This window comes from Triticum aestivum, chromosome 3B (genome assembly GCF_018294505.1).
Source record: "Triticum aestivum cultivar Chinese Spring chromosome 3B, IWGSC CS RefSeq v2.1, whole genome shotgun sequence".
NCBI lineage: Eukaryota > Viridiplantae > Streptophyta > Magnoliopsida > Poales > Poaceae > Triticum > Triticum aestivum.
Window position 1 is genome coordinate 172502894 of NC_057801.1, and position 15739 is coordinate 172518632.

Here is a 15739-nt window from a genome sequence, read left to right on the forward strand (position 1 = left end):
CCGTGCTCCGGCTTGGGGTCAAGCCATTTCTCAATAGAGGGTGGATGTCAGCAGCCCTGCAGGTGACACCACTAAAGATACACCGGGGGGCACTATAGCTGATCAAGTGGTTGTCGACAACACTGAACCAGAAGCAGGCCCGGAGCTTCGGCCCAAGTCGTCCCGGCCCAAGACTCTTCCCCAGTGGCTTGCAGGCCCGAACTGGGCCCGTTGAGCGAGTGTAACAATAAATAGTCGTCTCTTCCCCTCGCCAACTTTTGTCTAGGATTTGGACGGCTCAGGCCGGTTGGCTTGTACCGGATAGAGGTGCGGGTGGTTGGGTGGTATTCCACTACCGAATTCAAATTCGTAGCTCGATCTACCTCAATTCCATGGCATGAGCGAGTGAATCCAGCGAGTAACTCACACCGATGGCCGTGCTGGCTGACGTGGCGGCGGAGGAGGCTGTCGGTGTCAAAACCGGTGGATCTCGGGTAGGGGGTCCTGAACTGTGCGTCTAAGGCTAATGGTAACAGGAGGCAGGGGACACGATGTTTTACTCAGGTTCGGGCCTTCTCTATGGAGGTAATAGCCTACTTCCTGCTTGATTGATCTTGATGATATGAGTATTACAAGAGTTGATCTACCACGAGATCATAGAGGCTAAACCCTAGAAGCTAGCCTATGATTCTGATTGTTGTTCTCCTATGGACTAAACCCTCCAGTTTATATAGACACCGGAGGGGGCTAGGGTTACACAGAGTCGGTTATAGAGAAGGAAATCTACATATCCGAATATCCAAGCTTGCCTTCCACGCAAAGGAGAGTCCCATCCAGACACGGAAAGAAGTCTTCAATCTTGTATCTTCACAGTCCAACAGTCCGGCCAAAGTATATAGTCTGGCTGTCCGAGGACCCCTTAATCCAGGACTCCCTCAGTAGCTCCTGGACCAGGCTTCAGTGACGATGAGTCTGGCGCGCAGATTGTCTTCGGTATTGCAAGGCGGGTTCCTTCTCCGAATACTTCGTAAAAGATTTAGAACACAAGGATTGTGTCCAGCTCTGCAAAACAAATTCCACACACCACCGTAGAGAGTATATCATTCCACAAATCTAATCTGCTGACAGCTTTTTATAGCATCACGCCATGGTCCGGTCTTTATTCGAACCGTTTTCATAACCAGCCACTACATGCGTTGCGAGGCGGTTTTATTGGCACGTCTTGTCGAAGCAGAGATCGTGTCCCCCTTATCACGGGATTCTCATCAATACAGGTGTGGGTAACCCAACCGTGTTTGTTTAATATGACTCCTCAATTTTAGGAAAGTCCCAAACGGTCATGCGGGGGACGCTTGATATTCGTCCTCTTTATAAAGGGGGGCCAAGGCATGTCCTTCTCTTCCCAGGCTTGATCCTTCCCCTCCCGCACCTCGAGTTCCAGCACCCAAGGCTCAAGCTAAAGCACTTCGGACCTTTGACCATGTCTGGATCCAATCTTCAAGTCTGGTGGATGGCCTCCTCCGTCACAGAGGAGGACATCTAGAAGCTTAGGGAGGCCAGGTATCTCACCGCTGAAATCCCGCACAGGCAGCCTGCCCAAGGGCAGGTCATCCCCACTCTCGAACCCAACGAGAGTGTCATATTTGTTTCCCACTTCCTTCGAGGGCTAGGTTTCAGCCTCGATCCCTTCGTGAGGGGGCTTATGTTCTATTACGGGCTATATTTCCACGATCTAACTCCGGATTCCATCCTTCACATCTCGTCGTTTATCATCGTGTGTGAAGCTTTTCTCCGCATTACCCCCCCACTTTGGCCTATGGCTCAAGACTTTCAATGTGAGGCCGCGGGTGATTGAAGGGCGTCACGAGGAGTGCGGAGGTGCTATAATAAGCAAAGGCGTCGACGCCCCATGGCCAAAGGGTTCTTTCGCGGAAACATCTGATTTATGGCAGCAGAAGTGGTTTTACATCACAGCTCCCCGAGGCACAAAGTGGGCGGCCGCTCCAGCGTTCAGCTCGGGCCCCCCGCTGAAATTGGCGTCATGGGTCAACAAGGGGCTGGATTGGGGACCGATTAACGACGTGCTGCCATTGCAAAGCCGCATCCGAAACCTCCTTAAGAGGGATATCTGTCTTGTCAAGATAATGCAAGTGATGCTGGTTCGTCGAGTCCTGCCCTGCCAGCGTCGTCCTCTTCGTATGTGGGAATTCAACCCGGAAGGACCACGAACCATTCAACAATTCTTCGGCATGACGCTCAAAGAGATGTATGGTTCATTCTTTGGATCACGAATAAAGTGTCCGGACACCACCGAGGACGTGGGTCTCAATTGCAACTGCCCGGATACCCAAGTAAGTAATCCTTCTACCGAACACACCATCCTTTATGTTTATTACAACACCATTCTGAGAAATCGCAATCTGCTAGGATTGGCTAAGGAAGGCAGAGAGGATTAGGTGTTCGACCCCTCTTCCCGAAGGCTCGCCAGATCCTTTGTTGACCAGGATGCTTGAGCGTGCACCGTATCAGGTGCCATCAGTTGAAGGCAAGGGAGGAATAGAGAAGCCACAGGTGGGCCTCATTTTTTACACATCCAAATTAGGGGAGCAAGCGCCTCCACGAAGGAGGATAATCGGGGAGGGGAACCTAAAGTTCCCTCTCCTCAAGGTAAGAAAAGGGCCGCCTCTGAAGATTTGGAAACGAAGGCTTCTAAACGAGGGAAGAAAACCTCGCAAGAGGGCCGGCCACCCATCGAGCCGTAAGTGAAAAAGTACTTTGGTAGACATACCCCATTTTGTCTCTAAGGATAATGACCAAAACATATTTGTTGCAGTCCGGCTCGTAGCCCTTCCCCACAGAGTTTGTCCTCGGGATATCTTCCTCCGGAGATGATGGAGAGCAAGACGCCTTCCCCTGCCTCCCCGTCACATGGGGCAGATGACCCCGAGGTGTCTTCACGAAGGATTTCTCCTGATCCACCAAGGCCAGAAGTTGACAGTTCGGCTGCCCAGAGTCTGGAATACCCGGCTCCCAAAGAGAGCTTCAGGAGGAGTCCGAGATTGTTCGGCACACAGCCGGACACACTGATGGGCCTTTTGGAGCGAGCGGCCATCTCAGAGACACATCGTGCCTTAATGGGTACGGTGGTTGAGAGGATTTCATCCGCGAAAAGCGGTTTGAATGAAGCTTTTATGAGTCTACTGAGAGGCTTTGAGGTATGCAAAAAATGTGTTTTTGATGGTTCCGCACATGCTAAGTGTGCTCTGTATAGATAGTAGCCCCTGAGACTCTAGTTGTCATCAACGTGGCGAACAGAGGATTGTAATCTCTAGTAATAAGCGCGCTGCTTTATGTGCAGGTGGCTGAGGGTCCGGCGGCCGACCGATCTGCTGATTTTGCTGAACTAAAGCGGCAGCTGGACGTGGCCGATGCCGACATCGCACTTGTTAACAAGCGGCTTGACGAGGCCTAGGGTATGTATATTCGGCTTGTCAGCAAATATTTAAGAGGAACATGATGCTAGTATCTATAATATGTTGTGACTGCAGATGGAGCTGCTGCCATGGAGAATGATCTCTACTACACAACCTTCTTCTTGTAGACGTTCTTGGGCCTGCAAGTGCACAGGTTTGTAGGAAAGTAGCAAATTTCCCTCAAGTGGATGACCTAAGGTTTCTCAATCCGTAGGAGGCGTAGGATGAAGATGGTCTCTCTCAAGCAACCCTGCATCCAAATAACAAAGAGTCTCTTGTGTCCCCAACACACCCAATACAATGGTAAATTGTATAGGTGCACTAGTTCGGTGAAGAGATAGTGATACAAGTGCAAAATAGATAGTAGATAAAGGTTTTTGTAATCTGAAATAATAAAAACAGCAAGGTAACTAATGATAAAAGTGAGCGTAAACGGTATTGCAATGATAGGAAACAAGGCCTAGGGTTCATACTTTCACTAGTGCAAGTTCTCTCAACAATAATAACATAGATAGATCATATAACAAGCCCTCAACATGCAACAAAGAGTCACTCTGAAGCCACTAATAGCGGAGAACAAACGTAGAGATTATGGTAGGGTACGAAACCACCTCAAAGTTATTCTTTCGGATCAATCTATAAAAGAGTTCATACTAGAATAACACCTTAAGACACAAATCAACCAAAACCCTAATGTCACCTAGATACTCCATTGTCACCTCAAGTATCCGTGGGCATGATTATACGATATGCATCACACAATCTCAGATTCATCCAACCAACATAAAAGTACTTCAAAGAGTGCCCCAAAGTTTCTACCAGAGAGTCAAGAACGTGTGCCAACCCCTATGCATAGGTTCCCAATGTCACGAAACCTGCAAGTTAATCACCAAAACATACATCAAGTGGTACATGATATCCCATTGTCACCACAGATAATCACGGCAAGACATACATCAAGTGTTCTCATAAAAGACTCAATCCGATAAGATAACTTCAAAGGGGAAACTCAATTCATCACAAGAGAGTAGAGGGGGAGAAACATCATAAGATCCAACTACAATAGCAAAGCTCGAGATACATCAAGATCGTGCCATAGAGGAACACGAGAGAGAACACGAGAGAGAGAGATCAAACACATAGCTACTGGTACATACCCTCAGCCCCGAGGGTGAACTACTCCCTCCTCGTCATGGATAGCGCTGGGATGATGAAGATGGCCACCGGTGATGGGATCCCCCTCCGGCAGGGCACCGGAAAGGGCTCCTGAGAGGTTTTTGGTGGCTACAGAGGCTTGCGGCGGCGGAACTCCCGATCTATCTTCTATTCTGGAAATTTTAGGGCACGTAGGTATATATGGGTGAAAGGAGTACGTCGGTGGAGCTACGGGGGCCCCATGAGGCAGGGGGCGTGCCCCCCACACTCGTGAGCACCTCCCGTATCTTCTGGCGTGGGGTCCAAGTCCATCAGGTGGGTTTCCTTCCAAAAATAACTTCTCCAGTTGATTTCGTTCCGTTTTGACTCCATCTGATATTCCTTTTCCTCGAAACACTGAAAGGCATAAAACAGCAAATCTGGGCTGGGCCTCCGGTTAATAGGTTAGTCCCAAAAATAATATAAAAGTGGATAATAAAGCCCAATATTGCCTAAAACAGTAGATAAAGTAGCATGGAGCAATCAAAAATTATAGATACGTTGGAGACGTATCAGAGACCCTTCGGGCGGAGCTTGCCCGAGCCAAGGAGCAAACCCAGATAAGTGATGCGGCCGCTCTGAAGGTGGTCGAGGAGTTAAGAGCCGAACAGGCTGTTCATCGCCAGAGCGAAGAAAAGATAGCCCAGATGGCTACCGAGCTGGAAGATGCTGCCAACTGCCGTGAGCTCCTTGAAAAGGAAAATCAAGCAAAAGCGGCTAACCTAAAGAAGGCCCTGGAGGCAGCCAAGGAAACCCGCTCTGAAATGAGGGGGATGAGGGAGGAGCTTCGTGAAGCTAGAGATATCGTGGCTGGGAAGCCCTATCTGTTGCAGATGAAATTTGGAGATTCGAAGTATGACCCTCTGGATCAGTTGTGGAGTGAGGCGGACTCGTATGCGGACCTGGCAAAGAGTGCTGCTAATGCGACCGAGTTTTTCAAAGATCGGAAAGACCATAAGGCTGAGAGGTTATTCTGGTCGCAGTTCAGTGCCCCGACGCATCTGTTGCCATTGAATGAAAAAGATGGCCGCATGGGCCGAACTCCACAGGTTGTCCGGGCTTGCTATGAGGTCTGTCGTGGATCATATTTGGCCACAAGGACCAACGCCGGACAACTATTTTGGATTGGTGCAACAATTCCTTGGCGCTGTGTCGCATATCGATGTTGTGAAGAGGTCGGTGTGCATAGAGGGTGTGCGGATGGCTCTTGCTCGTGTTAAAACATACTGGGCCAGGATGGAAACCACCGCTATTGCAATCCGGAGTGCAGCGGACGGCTAGGACCCGGCCGAGCACAATTTCAAAGAAGTCTTAGAAGGCGCCCGTTTAATAGAGGCTCAGTGCTCGAAGAGTGGCATGTTCGAATGACATGTATCGCGATTGTAAAAACAATGCTATTTTTATTATAAAGGTTGTGTTTATACTTTTGCCCGAAAGTATTATAATGTCTCCTATGCGGCCGTTTATGTATGTATATAACCTGAAAGTTTGCAGTCGTCGACTTCAGCCCCCACGCATATAATGCGGGGGTGTTCGAGAAAACGCATAGTCACACTTGATCCAAGTCTTGGTCCGTTAAGGAGGTGATAGCACGGCAAACCAGGCAATCGGACTATATAGCTTTAACACTTTCACTTAGCCATAGGAGTATGATGGTGGGGCTACTATATAGCCCCTGCTACTTTTCGCATTCGGCCGGATATGGTGCGCGTATGTACGTGACCGGGAAACCAGTCCTTCGTTAATGCGGAGGAATCGCGAACATTCCGCTGGGTCATCGAGTGGTTGACCAGTCTCGCGCTGTATCATGACAGTCAGTTTTCGGCTTTCTCTACTGAGGTGCTCGTCTAGATGAACTGGGGCACAATCGCAGTAGTTCTCCCAGTGCCGCCTTAGCCGATAGAACGGAACGTAAGGTAGCAAAACACGGGAGCCAGGCAAACCCAACATTTGACCAAAGACATGATTCAGAGCTGATGCATATAAGGCCAAACTCGCGATGCCGAATACTCCCTAAGGTATTCGGACTTTATAATGTGTACTGGGCTGAATAACGCCCTTTACGATAAGCCCTGAGTTTCCAGGTATGAGCAGTAGTCTGCTGTGACAAAAATGCCGAAAACGCCAGTATCCCTACCGGTTGTATAAAGTTTCCGGAGGGGAAGAAGCAACAAGAGACATTAAAAAGGTTTACGCAGGGTCTTAATCTAAAAAGAAACCTTTGAGCGGGGCCCTGTTGCACGTCTGCGCCTTTATCTCCGTTGTGCCGTATCCTGGAAGGGTGTAGCACGATGATCATCTGTAAAAGAAACAAAAAAACCCAGGTGAAAGGCTTCGTGCGAGGTGTTCGTTAATCTGAATGAACCATGAAAATGCAATATGCTATTGTATTGATAGGGTCGAGCCAAACTATGGGCTCTTTTTGCGAGCAGTCTGTAACATCTTTTATGGGGAAATCCCAACTGGGCTGTTATGTTGGGTGGAGCACCGGACTCGTCTAACTGTGTCCGTGGTCTTGACGACCGGCCATTTGTCCTGGCTAGAGGGACCGCTCAGTGTTCGGCTGCTAGAGCCGCCACGTATTCCTCCGCGCGTAAGGAACGCTCTGTATTTCCGCTAATTGTGATGACGCCGCGTGGACCGGGAATCTTAAGTTTGAGGTAGGCGTAATGTGATACTGCATTAAAACGAGCGAAGGCCGTTCTTCCGAGTAGTGCGTGATAGCCGCTTCAGAATGGAGCGATGTCGAAGGTTAATTCCTCGCTTATGAAGTTGTCAGGATAACCGAATACAACCTCTAGTACTAGAGAGCCCGTACAGTGGGCCTCGATGCCCTGGTATTACTCCTTTAAAGGTAGTGTTGCTTAGGCTGATTCTTGAGGGGTCTATCCCCATTTTGCGGACAGTGTCCGGATATATCATGTTTAGACTACTGCCGCCGTCCATGAGGACTCGTGTGAGATGGTATCCGTCAATTATTGGGTCGAGCACCAGGGCAGCCGATCCTCCGTGTCGGATACTAGTCGGATGGTCCCTGCGATCAAAGGTGATCGGGCCGACCAGGGATTAAATTTGGGGGCGACGGGCTCAACAGCGTACACGTCTCTGAGTGCGCGTTTTGCGCGTTCTCTTTGGAATGTGAGTTACGTAAATCATATTCACTGCTTTGACTTCTGTTGGGAGTTTTTCAGTCCTCCAGTGTTTGGCTGACGAGGCTCATCCTCGTCTTCACTTGGCGTCTCCCTCCCCTTTTGTTTGGCATTCATCTTGCCGGCCTGCTTAAAAACCCAACACTCTCTGTGGTTTGCAGGTTTTTCGGGGGTGCCGTGAATCTGGCATAATTTGTCTAGAATCTTGTTTAGGATGGATGGTCCATCTCTGTTGCCTTTAAATGGCTTCTTCCGTTGATCGGGTTGAGAGCCCCCGAATCCGGCGTTGACCGCCGTGTTCTCTGGGCTGCCATCATTGTTTCGACGCTTTTTTTTGTTGCGTCGCGACTTCCCATTGCCATCCCTGACTTCGTATGTGCTTGGGTCGATGGTGCCGCTACGGGCCAGCTAGCAGTCCTCGCCCGTGCAAAAGCGGGTCATAAGGCTTGTTAAGGCTGCCATTGTCCTCGGCTTTTCTTGGCCGAGGTGTCTGGCAAGCCATTCGTCCCGGATACTGTGTTTGAAATCCGCTAAGGCTTCGGCATCCGGGCAATCGACTATTTGATTCTTCTTAGTAAGAAATCTGTTCCAAAGCTTTCGGGCTGACTCTCCGGGCTGTTGAATTATGTGACTTAGGTCATCTGCGTCCGGAGGTCGGACATAGGTCCCTTGAAAATTGGCCCTGAAAGCATCCTCGAGCTCTTCCCAACTTCCGATTGAGTTTTCGGGAAGGCTTTTTAACCAGTACCGAGCTGGTCCCTTTAATTTAAGGGGTAGGTATTTAATGGCGTGGAGATCGTCTCCACGAGCCATGTGGATATGAAGGATAAAGTCCTCGATCCAGACCCCAGGGTCTGTAGTTCTGTCGTATGCCTCTATATTCACGGGTTTAAATTCTTCCGGAAATTCGTGATCCAGCACCTCATCGGTAAAGCACAGGGGGTGTGCGGCACCCCTGTATTTGGTCATGTCATGGCATGCCGTCGACAGTTGTTGTGTTCGGTTTTGATTCCTAGCTGGTGTTCGATCAATGTGATCGTTTCGGTAGATCTGATCCTGTGCCGGAGCGTGCTTCCTAGATCCGTAGATGGATCTGGCCATACCGGACTTTTTGTCCAGGAGCTCACGTAAATCGTGTGCTGACTTGTGTGCGGCATCCTTAGCCGTCTTGTTACGGCCACGGGACGGTCGGTCCGACTGATCGGTCGTTTTTGGCTGAATGGGCTCTATGGCCTCGTCGTCGAATTCGGGCAGCAGCTTGCGCCTTGGATAGCTCTTTGCGTGACGATCATCGCCGTATTTTTCTTCTGTGTCAAGCACTTTGTTCCACCTGCGGTTGAGCGTATCCTGCACAGCCGTAAGCCTTTGCTTCTGCTTCTTTAGGCTCCTCGCGGTGGCGATAAGCCTTCTGTGGAGGTTCTCTTGTTCCAAGAGTTTTTCTGGGATGATGAGTGCATCATCGTCCAGGCTGTTCTGTTCTCCGGAGACAGGTTGGTGGATTTTACCCTCGGGATCGGCGTCATCTGACGTCGACTCAGGACTATGCTCATCGTCCCCTGGCTCATCGTGCTCGGTCGCTGGGTCCATGGGGTCGTCATTTCCTTTGGAGTCAACCGGGGTATTATTATTTCTTGTGATGTTGTGGCTATTTTTACTGTGGCGGGATTTAGAGCGGCGTCTACGGCGCCACTTTGGTGGCTTATCGAGGGGATTATCCTTCGTTGTACCGTCACCATCGCCTTCTCTTGGTGTGTCCACCATATATATATATATATATATATATATATATATATATCATATAAAGAGGTGGTTGTCCAACGCCCTATAGGCGGTGGTTCCTGTTCTTCTCCTGCATCGTCGTCCGTACCGTCGATGTCTTCTGTGACGCCCTCGATTCAATCGTACACTAATCATACACGCAAATGTGTACGATCAAGATCAAGGACTCACGGGAAGATATCACAACACAACTCTAGACACAAATTAAAATAATACAAGCTTTATATTACAAGCCAGGGGCCTCGAGGGCTCGAATACCTAAGCTCGAAAACACAAGAGTCAGCGGAAGCAACAATATCTGAGTACAGACATAGGTTAGACAAGTTGCCTTAAGAAGGCTAGCACAACAGCAGCAACAATCGAAAAGGCAAGGCCTCCTGCCTGGGAGCCTCCTAACTACTCCTGGTCGTCGGCGGCCTGCACGTAGTAGTAGGCACCCTCGGGGTAGTAGTAGTCGTCGGTGGTGTCGTCTGGATCCTGGGCTCCACCATCTGGTTGCGACAACCAGAAAGAAGAAGGAAGGGGGAAAAGGGGAAGCAAAGCAACCGTGAGTACTCATCCAAAGTACTCGCAAGCAAGGATCTACACTACATATGCAACATTATCAAAGGAAGGTTGTACGTGTGGACTGGGCTGCAGAAATGCCAGAATAGAGAGAAGGCCTAGTCCTATCGAAGACTAGCATCTTCTGGAAACCACCATCTTGCAGCAACCGGAGGGAGTAGAGTAGCATAAAGTAAAGTAGTAGAAGTGTTATCAACCTCGGCCAGAGATCCTTTCTCGACTCCCTGCGAGAAAGCAATCCTAGAGCCATACTATCCAGTTATCATCAAATTCAATTCTCATCACCATCCAATTTTCATCACAAGTATCCAGTTCTAGTTGTATCGATCGGGATACAACTCCAAGTGTCCGTTACCGTAGGACAGGCTATGCATAGATTAGTTCTTCCCTGCAGGGGTGCACCAACTTACCCACCACGCTCGCTTAACTCCGGCCGGACACACTTTCCTGGGTCATGCCCGGCCTCGGCCAAACAATACGCCGCAACCCGACCTAGACTTAACAGAGAGGTCAGCACGCCGGACTAAACCTATGCCCCCAGGGGTCATGGGCCATCTCCCCGGGAACTCCTGCACGTTGCGTACGCGGCCGGTGAGCAGACCTAGCTACCTCCTTGAAAAAGGTAGGAGCTTACCAGTCCAACCCGGCGCGCGCCACTCAGTCGCTGACGTCTATTAAGCTTCGGCTGATGTATACGACGCAGAACGCCCATACTATGCCCACGTGATGGTTAGTGCTATCAGGCCAGAGGCCCCTCGGATCAAATATCCAAATCGTAGTGGATTAGGAGCACGCGGTAACAAGCAGAGACTCACGAAAGATGTGACCCCGTTGCCCCGTCTCGAGGACTTGCGGCAAGGGCTAGGAATGCCCGGCCACGCCTCGTAATTATCTCGCGGGCACCTTCCAGGTCAACCCGACTCCACATCACTCGCGGGTACCCCTCAGGGTCGACCCGCCTTTCCAAGTAACAGCTGTAAAGTCCAAGGATCAGTGTATCCAAAACATTAAGGGGAAAACCCGAGGAATCACCCCCGGTGAATTCCACTCGATGTAATCATCAAGGTGAACGTAAGAGGAATCACCCCCGAGGTTCACACTTGAGGGGTTGCACGACAGAGTCGTATCAGAAGTGGTTAAAGAGGAAATCACCCTCGATGACCACGACCGAATAACTACACTACAGGGTTAACATCCGAAGTGCTGTAGAGGTGTCACCCTCGGCACTCGATAGTAACCTAGTAGTGTCGAGCAACTAAGGGGAAAGTGATGTGAGTGCCGGGGTCTGGTCTTCGATCCCGTTGATCGGGTCTTCTATGATGAAGCAGGGGCAACAAGGACAAGGTGTGGGGTCACTGATGGATCACTAACCAACCTATACTAAGCAGTTTAGGATAAGCAGGTAGGTAACAATAGCAGGTTACAATAAACAGGCTATGCAGCAGAATAGGAGCAAACAATAACAGTAACAAAATCTAATGCAAGCATGAGAGAATGGAATGGGCGATATCGGGATGATCAAAGGGGGGGCTTGCCTGGTTGCTCTGGCAAGAAGGGGTCGTCGTCGACATAGTCGATCACAGGGGCGACATCGGTCTCGGGGTCTACCGGAGAGAAGAGGGGGAAGAAACAGTAAATATAAAGCAGGCATAGCATCACAAAGCATAACATGGCAATAAGCTGTGCCGGGTGTGACCTAACTTAAGGCTACACGATATAGGAGAGGGGGAAACCAACCGGGAATGTACTCCCGGTTCCGGACCTGTGTCAGACAAATGATCAGAGATGGAATGTTCCATGTTCAGATAGTTAGAGGCATCTAACAGGTAAACGGACCGCGTATCCGGATTCATTGGATTTTACTGAGCAACTTTCATGTAGAAAACATTTTCATCCGAGCTACGGTTTATTTTCTATGATTATTCAAAGTTTTAAACATATTCTGGATTTATTTATTTTAACAGAAATGGAAAATGACGTCAGCATGACGTAGGAGTGACATTAGCAGTCAACAGTCCGGTTGACTGGTCAAAACTGACACGGGGGACCCACCTGTCATTGACAGGGGGCTAACAATGGGTTATTTTAATTGAACAGGGGTTAGTTAGCAGTTGGCCCCCACATGTCAGTGACTAATTAGTCTAACAAGTTAATTTTACTTATAAAAACGTTTAATTAGCCTAATTATGGGTGTGGGCCCCATTAGTCAGTGGTTGGGGGAATAGCATCCCGCGTTGACCATGGTCAACGCGGTCAAACACAGGCGCAGGGGCCCACTGTCAGCGGCATTGGGCGGGGCCCACCGCTACCAGGTCAGCGTGGCGGCCGGAGGAACACCGGCGGCCATTTCTTGCGGCGGTGCGGCTCGGGATCCACCGGAAAATGGCCATAGGCCATCATTTTGGACGCGGATGGCCGCGTTTGAACGTGCACGAGACGGCACATCCAGCGGTGGCACTAGCACGACCGGAGATGGACTAAAATGACGGCGGCGAGTAGCGAGGCGGACGCCGGAGATCGGGCAGCGACGGAAACAGAGCTAGAGGGCGCAGGGAGACGAGCTAGAGGCTCGGGCGGCACCAGGGAGAGGCCCTGAGCACGCTCGTGTGCTCGGATGAGCATGCCGACGCCCACAGCGACGACGGTGTGCTATGCGGCGGAGCTGAGCTCGGCCATGGCGGACGCGGTGGCTACGGGGGCGCACGAGTCCAGGGGAGCGAGGGAAGGGGAATAGGGGCTCACCGCGCGGCGCAAGAAAGGCCCGTGGTAGTTTAGGAGCAGCAGGAGTCTACGGTGTTCGTCGGGGAAGAAGGGGATCGCCGGCAACCCGAGGAAGACGACGACGTGGTCGGCGACGCAGAGCTCCTCGGCTCCTTCCAGCGGCTTCAGAAGATGCGGCAGTCCACGGCGATGCCCAGGAGCACGGCCAGGCCGCGTCGAAGGCACGGTGGCCGCGGAGATGACGAAGACGCGGCGGCGATGGCGCTCGGAGTAGATGGAGAGAGCTCGAGAGGGGATATGGTGGGGAGAGGCAGAGGCAGAGAGGAGTGGGAGTGGCCATAGGTGAGGGGAGGGGTACTCAAGGCGTCAGGGCGTGGAGGCCTTATCCTCCCCGCGGTGCCTGTAGCAGCGTGGCCGGCGAGGTGGGTTCGGCGGCGACGGGCGCGCTGTAGCGACTCGGGTCGTGGAACAGTGCGAGGGGGGAGACGACCGGGGAGGGGGAGTGGGCTGGCCAGCTGGAGTGGGCCGGCCCAGGTGGGTGTAGTCCAGGGAGGAGGGAGGTTGCCCTCTCTCTCTCCCTTTTCCTTTTCTGTTAGTTTTCCTTTTTATTTATTTTCAGCAGTTTATGCATTTTCCTTTTTTACCAATAATGACTTTGCAAAATTATGCCACTGACCAAAACAATTTCAAAGAATTAAAGTGCACTGCCACAAAAAGGATGGGAGGCTTTTGGAATAGTTGCCAATTTTATAAATTAAAAAAAAGGCATTTAATTTATTGCTTTGGTCACTGTTTTAAGTAGTTTAGGACACTTAAACCCTTTGCAAAAATGTTGGCTCACCACCAATATTAGTTGTGGAATATTTGGCACATGATGAACATTTCTGTTTTCATGTTTGATAAATTTTTAATTTCCCTCATAATTTGAATTTGAATTTGACTTTGATTTTTCATCAAGTGATAATTAGCTCAGTAAGCATGGTGACCTGGCACCATTAACAGGGGATTACTGTAGCATGACACTGAGGGTGTTACAAATCTCCTCCACTACAAGAAATCTCGTCCCGAGATTTAAGGGGTGTAGTAGGGGGAAAGACTCGGAAAGGACGGAGCTCAACACAAGATAGTTACCTGGGGACTATCTCAATGAACGTTGCAAAGAGGCATCTCTCGAGTTGAAATTCAAGGAAGTCATCGAGAGCAAGGTAAGAAGGTACAATAGAAAGTTTCAAGCGAATGGACAAACGATTGATACCTGAACTGAGTGTGAGAAAGGGGTTCAGGGCATCGGGAATAGATCATCTCTCTGAAGGTGGCTCATGACATGATACAAAGCCAAATGCAAGAATATTTCGGAATCAAAGATATACAAGAGAGTCAGGTTTCGATCTTGTGGAAATGTGGGTTATGGGCCCACCATGTGGGTTAAAAGTAGAAAGGGGCCGATAGCAACACATGTCAGATGATAGACTGTCAGTTATGTTGCCAACAACGCTGGTACCAAGGGCGAGGGACGAAGAGAACCATTTTCCTGCTCGTTAAAACGAGGCGGACCAATAGGCAAAGTTCTCGTCCATCGGGGTTTACCGGAATGTCACCAACATTAATAACAGGGTCGTACCGACTGATTTGTACCTCGAGGTGTTTCCATAAGTAGGGGATTATTTCTGCTTATAACATATATAGATCACCAGAAAGGTTAAACAAACCAATGGAAAGGAAAATGTGTTTAAACACAAGATTTAGGAATGTAACTTTCCCAAGGAAAGGCGGAGCATGATATACATGACAGGGCTCCAAGTATGAAACCATTTAGACAAAGGGGCAAGGAATTTATGAGGTTTACCCATACCATGGTGTTTGGATAATTGAACAAGAAGCATTTAGCATTTCAATTCAAATGTTCATGTTGATATTCGGAATACCACAGTCATGCTTTGAGATAGCACTGATATGGTGTTTCAATTAACGATTGGGTATGTAGATCATAAGAGATTCAAATCCAAGATTATCTCGGAACGTAAGGTATAACCAAACACGATCAGGTCTGTGTTGGCAGGAATTCAAGGACGTTGTCAATGATAACCCAATCATCGAGGGGCGAGGATGGCATTTCTCATCATGAATTCGGTTGATATCCTGAAACAGGTCAGTATATTGATGGGGATCACGACAGATTTTGTTGAGGTACTATGAAGAGGCCATCGAACAGCGACGACATCAAGCAAAAGGAATGATGAAGCGAAAGGTTATTGGAACCACGGATGTGACACAAGCTCGAAAATCAAGCTTGTTGTTTGAGGTGAAATGACAAGATGAGGAAGGTCGACGTAAGCTTAGCTCGTCGTCGGAAGTTGTGTTCCGGGAAGAAGGACCGGGTAGCACAGTTAAAATTAGCTCGATAATGATATAGCCGACCAGGATAGGAATGATGTGATGAAGTATCATTCCAATGAGAATTCACAAGAGGTAGTGCAATGACACAATATCCTCGAGATAATAGGGGGCAATACTCGAGGTAGATCAAAAATAGAGGTTAGACATATGAAATGATCTGCAGAAGACAAGTATTTTAACTTGTCCGGGAAATGGAGTTAAGGAGAAACTATGGTCGGAACCACGGTTACGAATGGTCAAACCACCGATACAAGATGAACTTATAACAAGGGGTAATCATTTCTGCAAGCAGCTTCCACGATAAGTTCTACATCGGGTCCATGGGCATGAACACAAGGGTTCAAGGTCGGCTCCCACTTCTTCAATGCATAACCTTTCATTCACTCCTCATTTTTCGAAGAAATTGTAGTGCAGAGGATTTATCTGGCGAAGTACCAGAAGAGTAAGACTCGTGAGAACTCTCGGGTTCACTCGGCTTATGGA